A 6622-nucleotide genomic window follows, 5' to 3' on the forward strand; every position below is an offset into this window, starting at 1 on the left:
GTGTTGCATGAGCTGTGGCGTAGGTCACAGACACTGCTCGGATCTGGCTTTGCTGTGGCTGTGGCGTAGGCTGGCGGCTATAGCTCCAATTCGACCCCTAGCCTGGGAACTGCCATATGCTGCAAGTGCGGCCCTAAAAGGACAAAAAACAAACAAAAAGTAAAATAAAATGGGGGGGAAAAAAGATACTATAGAATGCAAGGAGGGAGTTCGCTGGTGGCCCAGTGGTTAAGGGTCTGGTGTCACTGATGTGGCTTAGGTTGCTGCTGTGGCATGGGTAATTGCTGTGGTGTGGATTTGACCCCTGCCCTGGGAACTTCCAAATGCTGCAGGAATAGCAAAAAGAAACAAACAAACAAAAACTGCCAGAGGGATATAAACCTAGAAATAACTGGGGAGGGAAGAAAGAATCGAAGATAACTTCAGGAAATGTGACATTTTACTTACCTCTAGGCCTTGCGTGGAGAAATATGAGCAGAAAAAAATAATAGTTTACCAGGTGGATGTCAGCGAGGAGCTGGGAAAGGCATATGCTTGGATACCAGGTGTAAAGCTCTATAGCATGTTTGGGAATCACAGGTATCCCAGTGGGGCTAGATTAATTCCTGGGAAAAGTGTTTATTGAGGAAATACTGTGTTCTGTGTTTGAAGCTACAAAGATGAATAAGACAATCCCTGTCCTTTATGACCTGCAAGATCTAATGGAGCAGATGGACCTGTGAATATGTAAGTAGGTTATTATAAGAGGGACCACAGTAGAGACAGGATCAAGCAGTGGGTGAGCAAAGGAAGGAGTGACAGTCCCACTGGGAGATGAGTGAGCTCCTGGCTGGGCCTCAGGATGAGTAGGAACTTCCCAGTTGGTAGTAAATGATATCAGCTAACACTAGCATTTATTATGTGCCAGGCACCAAGTGCTTTTTTTGGGGGGTTGGGAGGTCTATACCCTTGGCATATGGAAGTTACCAAGCTGGGATGCTAGTCAAATCCAAGCCACAGCTACAAGCAAGTCTACAGCTGTAGCAATGCCAGATCCTTAACTTTCTGCCCCACGGTGGGAACTCTACCAAGGGCTTTACATGTATAACTCGTGTTAATCTTCACAGCAACTCTATGATGTAGGCACAACTCTTCATTTTGTGGATCAAGAAAACTTCATTCCAGGAGTTGCTGTCGTGGCACAGCAGAAACAATTGGACTAGGAACCGTGAGGTTGTGGGTTTGGTTCCTGGCCTCGCTCAGTGGGTTAAGGATCCGGCGTTGCTTGAGCTGTGATATAGGTCACAGACGCGGCTTGGATCCTGCATTGCTGTGGCTGTGGCGTAGGCCAATGACTACAGCTTCAATTCGACCCCTAGCCTGGGAACCTCCATATGCCGCAGGTGCAGCTCCAAAAAGCAAAAAAAAGAAAAAGAAAACTTCATTTGGGATTTGAACCCAGGCAGTGTGACTCCTGGGTCTGTTCTCTTAACCTAGTGGATTTCAGGTGAAAAAAGGAGTTTTGTAGAGGCGCAGAATTGTAAAAAAAAGGCACAGGATGAAAGTTCAGGAATTCCTGAGCCTGAAAGCAGGAATTGAGGCTGAAGTGGGGGAGATGGGCCTAGAGGAAGGAGTGGACCTGAGAAGTGTTTCTTTCTTTCTTTCTTTTTCTTTTTTTTTTTTCTTTTCTTTTTTTTTTTTTTTTTGGTCTTTTTTTCTTATGTCCTTTTAGGGCCGCATCCATGGCATATGGAGGTTCCCAGGCTAGGGGTCTAAACAGAGCTGTAGTCGCTGGCCTATACCACAGCCACAACAATGCCAGATCCGAACCGAGTCTGCAACCTACACCACAGCTCATGGCAACGCCGGATCCTTAACCCACTGAGTGAGGCCAGGGATCAAACCTGCAACCTTATGGTTCCTAGTCGGATTCATTTCCGCTGCGCCACAACAGGAACTCCAAGAAGTGTTTCTAAGATGGAACCCACAGGGATTAGGGATTGAATGTGGGGCTTGAAGAACAGGGAAAGGAGTGTTTTCTGTTGGCTGTATTGCATCCATGACTTGTCCCTGGGGTGAATTAATGTGAAATAAATGCTTAAATGTCTTTTAGAGCTAGCTTCTAATTTCATTAGGAAATCCAAGACCAAGGCCTGTTTTCCAGTGTCCTGGATTTGAAGGCCATTCTAATGTTTTCTCCCTGTCACCCTCTGTTTTCATTTACTCATCAGCTCTTCCTTTCTGAGGAGGACAAGGGAGATGTGGACACAAGGGGATTGTGAGGTGAGGAGAAGCAGATGTGGTCAAAGAAGGAGAGACAGTGAGAAGGGGTTGGAGGAGGGAAACACAAAGAGAAACGAATTTTGGGAAGAAAATTTACCAACCTGCTTCTTCATCAGTTTTAACCATGGACAGCCCATTTCCCCTTCCTGGTTTTTCTAAGCCACATGCATAGCACCTTGCTGTTTTGCTATTGTTTCTCAAAAGTCTGTTAACTTTTTGGAAGCCAAAATTAATACATGTACTTGGGGGAAAGTTGCAGCTTTTTGGGGGCGGGGGGCACGCTTGCAGCATATGGACATTCCCAGGCTAGGGGTCAAGTCGGAGCTGCAGCTGCTGGCCTATACCACAGCCACAGCAACGCAGGACCCAAGCCATGTCTGTGACCTACACTGTCTGTGACTTACACTGCAGATCACGGCAATGCCAGATCTTTATGCCACTGATCGAGGCCAAGGATCAAACCTGTGTCCTCATAGATACTAGTTGGGTTTGTTCCTGCTGCACCATAATGGGAACTCCCTCCTGTTGCCTTTCTTTAGGCTACTAGTATTACTTGCCTGGCTCCTGAGAGCAGTGGGTAGGTGCGCCCTGTTTTGTCTATCAGTATAAGACTCTAAAGATGGTGGTTCTGATGCTCTATGTCCATGAGAGGATCTGGGAGTCTGCCATTCTTTCCTTACTAGAAATGTATAGAAAGATTTCCACAAAATTAATTGAAAATTGGGGAAAAAAATTGGAAAGGAAAGGAAATTCGTTAGATCTAAAATACAAGTTGAGGAATTCCCGCTGTGGTGCAACAGGATCAGCAGCATCTCTGCAGCGTCAGGATGCAGGTTCAATTCCCAGCCTAGCACAGTGGGTTAGAGGCTCCAGTATTGCTGCAGCTGCAGTATAGCTTGCTGTCGCAGCTGGGATCTGTCTGATCTCTGGCCCAGGAACTCCATATGCAGCTGGGATCTGATCCCTCGCCCGGGAATGCCATCTGCCTCGGGACAGCCAAAAAAGGAAGAAAAAAAAATTGACACTGCAAGTCTTGGGGTGAGTCTTCAGTTTGATGTCCTTTTGGAATCATTTCCCTATATCAGGTTATTTTGAGACCCTAGGCAAGTTCACTGGACTAGTTTGGTTCCCCTTCTGAGACAAATTTACTGATTCAAAAAAGTAGCAAGTACTGCTGTTGGATATATCTTTTTCAAAGCTGTCTGCAACTGTTGGCCAGTCCTGATAGAAGCCATATTACTGTCTGTAGAGTTATTAGAAGAGTTGTGTTGTGATATTTTATCAACTTTTAATTACACCTTTGTTTTGCCCCCCTCCCCATGTTAGAGATGATTTAATGGATAGCCACTCACTTTCACCCAAACTCTCAGAGCCCCTGGGGTATAAATGGTCCAACTGCAAAGTCTTAAGGTTAATCTGACCTTCAGCCCAGGCCTCACAGTAAGCCTGCTTTGGTTTGTTTTATTCTGGATGTCCTAATATTTTCCTACTTCCTCTCCTCTCTTTCAGTATTCATTCTGCCCTTTGCCTTTGTCAAATGACAGACTTCTTTTTATTTATTTATTTATTTATTTATTTTTAAATTTTATTTATTTATTTTTTTGTCCTTTGAGGGCTGCACCCGAGGCATACAGAGATTCCCAGGCTAGGGGTCTAATCAGAGCTGTTGCTGCCGGCCTACGCCAGAGTCAGAGCAACACCAGGTCCGAGCCACATCTGCGACTTCCGCCACAGCTCACGGCAACACCAGATCCTTAACCCACCGAGTGAGGCCAGGGATCAAACCCACAACCTCATGGTTTCTAGTCGGATTTGTTTCCGCTGAGCCACGACAGGAACTCCAGACTTCTTTTTTTTATTTTTATCTCACATTGTTCCTAATGCCCATGCTATCATTTGGGGGGTGGGAGGAAAGTACTGGAGTCCCCAAGCCATATTATTTTCCACTTCGGAAAGCTTTCACTTTTCACATAACTCCACTGAATTGGGGTTGCCCAATAAAACTTGACTAATATTAAGGATAGAACTGACACCCAAAGAACTTGAACAAGGTTAAATAATAGCCCTCCATTTTTTTTTTTTTTGTCTTTTTTTTTGCTATTTCTTGGGCCGCTCCCGCGGCATATGGAGGTTCCCAGGCTAGGGGTCTAATCGGTGCTGTAGCCACAGGCCTATGCCAGAGCCACAGCAACGCGGGATCCGAGCTGCGTCTGCAATCTACACCACAGCTCACGGCAACGCCGGATCATTAACCCACTGAGCAAGGGCAGGGACCGAACCCTCAACCTCAAGGTCCCTAGTCGGATTCGTTAACCACTGCGCCATGACGGGAACTCCCATTTTTTTTTTTTTTTTTTGTCTTTTCTAGGGCCGCTTGCACGGCTTATGGAGGTTCCCAGGCTAGCGGTCGAATCGGAGCTGTAGCCGCCGGCCTACATCACAGCCACAGCAACGCGGGATCCAAGCTGAGTCTGCGACCCACACCACAGCTCACGGCATCACCGGATCCTTAACCCACTGAGCAAGGCCAGGGATCAAACCCGCAACCTCATAATTCCTAGTTGGATTTGTTAACCACTGTGCCACAACGGGAACTCCAAATAATAACCCTCTAGTAACTGTCTCTTTCAATATGCTCTGTATTTTGTTTTATTCTCTTCCAGGGCTCCTCCTTTTTTTTTTTTTTTTTTTTTTTTTCAGTTGTGCCCACGGTATGCACAAGTTCCTGGACCAGGTATTGAATCCTAGCCACAGCAGTGACAAAGCTGAATCCTTAACCACTAGGATACCAGGGAACTCTATTTTTTAAACAAAAGTTTTCATGCAGGAATTTACAGATATATATACAAGAGTAGAGAAACAGTATATGAACTCCTCTATTCTCATAACCTAGCTTCATTAATTGTCAATATCTTGCCCATCTTCTTCCATTCGTATCATATTTTTCCCAATTTTATTATGAAAACTGTTTTTTAAGTTTGAGGAACTGTGCAATGATCACTCATAAACCTACCATCTACACTCAACAGTTGTTAACATTTGACCAAATTTGCTTTATTGATATACCTACGTGAACCATTTAAAAGTCTGTTCTGGAGTTCCCATTGTGGCTCAGTGGTAATGAACCCAACTAGTATTACCAAGGACATGGGTTCGATCCCCGGCCTTGCTCAGTGGGTTAAGGATCCAGTATTGCTGTGAGCTGCAGTGTAGGTAGCAGACGTGGCCCAGGTCCAGCATTGTTGTGGCTGTGGTATAGGCCAACGGCTACAGCTCGGATTCAACCCCTAGCCTGGGAACTTCCTTATGTCACAGTTGCAGCCCTAAAAAAAACAAACAAAAAGTTTTTTTTACATCACCACCCCTCACCTTTAAATATTTCATCATGCACCTCTTAAAATAGCATTTCTCCTACATAACCACAATTTCATTATCACACCTAAGACAATTAACAATACCTCCTAATATTAGGTAATATTCAGTTCATGTTTGAATTTCCTCAGCTGTCCCCAAAATGACTTAAAATGCTTTTTTTTTTTCTCTTCTTAGTGCTGCAACTGTGGCACATGGAAGTTTCCTAGGCTAGGGATTGAATTGGAGTTGTAGCTGCAGGCCTACGCCACAGCCACAGCAACTCGGGATCCAAGACACATCTGCGACCTACACCTCACACTGCAGCTTGAGGCAACACTGGAGCCTTAACTCACTGACCAAGGCCAGCATCGAACCCACATCCTCATGGATACTAGTTGGGTTCTTAACCCAGTGAGCCACAATGGGAACTCCTATGGCTATTTTCTTTAAAACCAGGATCCAAACAAGATCCACCATTTTCCTTTTCCAGAGAATAGGGTAGTTGTCTTGTTGAATTCCCACATTCTAGATTTGCTCATTATCTCTTCAATGTGTTTCACTTTTTCTATTACCCTTGTAAATTTCCTGTAAATTGCAAATCGGTTCTGAAGGCTTGATTAGATGAAGATCAAACACTTGCCGGGACTACTTAATAGATGATGTATGTATGTATGTATGTATGTACTTATGGCATCTCATCAAGGACTATGTCAAAGTTGTACTATTAGTGATGCAAAGTTTGATCAATTTGTAAAGTGGTGACTATCAGATCTTTAAAGTTAAAATTTGGGGGGCTTTTAGTGGGACTTGCAAATAATCTATGTGGTGATATTTGGCACTGGGAGAATATCCTGTTCCCTAACAGCGTTTCACTTAAAATTTTGATGATTGATGATGGTTGCTTGAATCATTTATTTCATTTTGGGTTAGAGAATGAATGGTGATTTTCTCTTTTATTTCTCTACATTCATCATATGGAATTCTTGTTTAAAAGTTTCCCCTTAGT

This window comes from Sus scrofa, chromosome 5 (assembly GCF_054392235.1).
Source record: "Sus scrofa isolate SSC_HxYL_T2T_F1_AM1 chromosome 5, Sscrofa_HxYL_maternal_Yorkshire_Landrace_v2.0, whole genome shotgun sequence".
NCBI lineage: Eukaryota > Metazoa > Chordata > Mammalia > Artiodactyla > Suidae > Sus > Sus scrofa.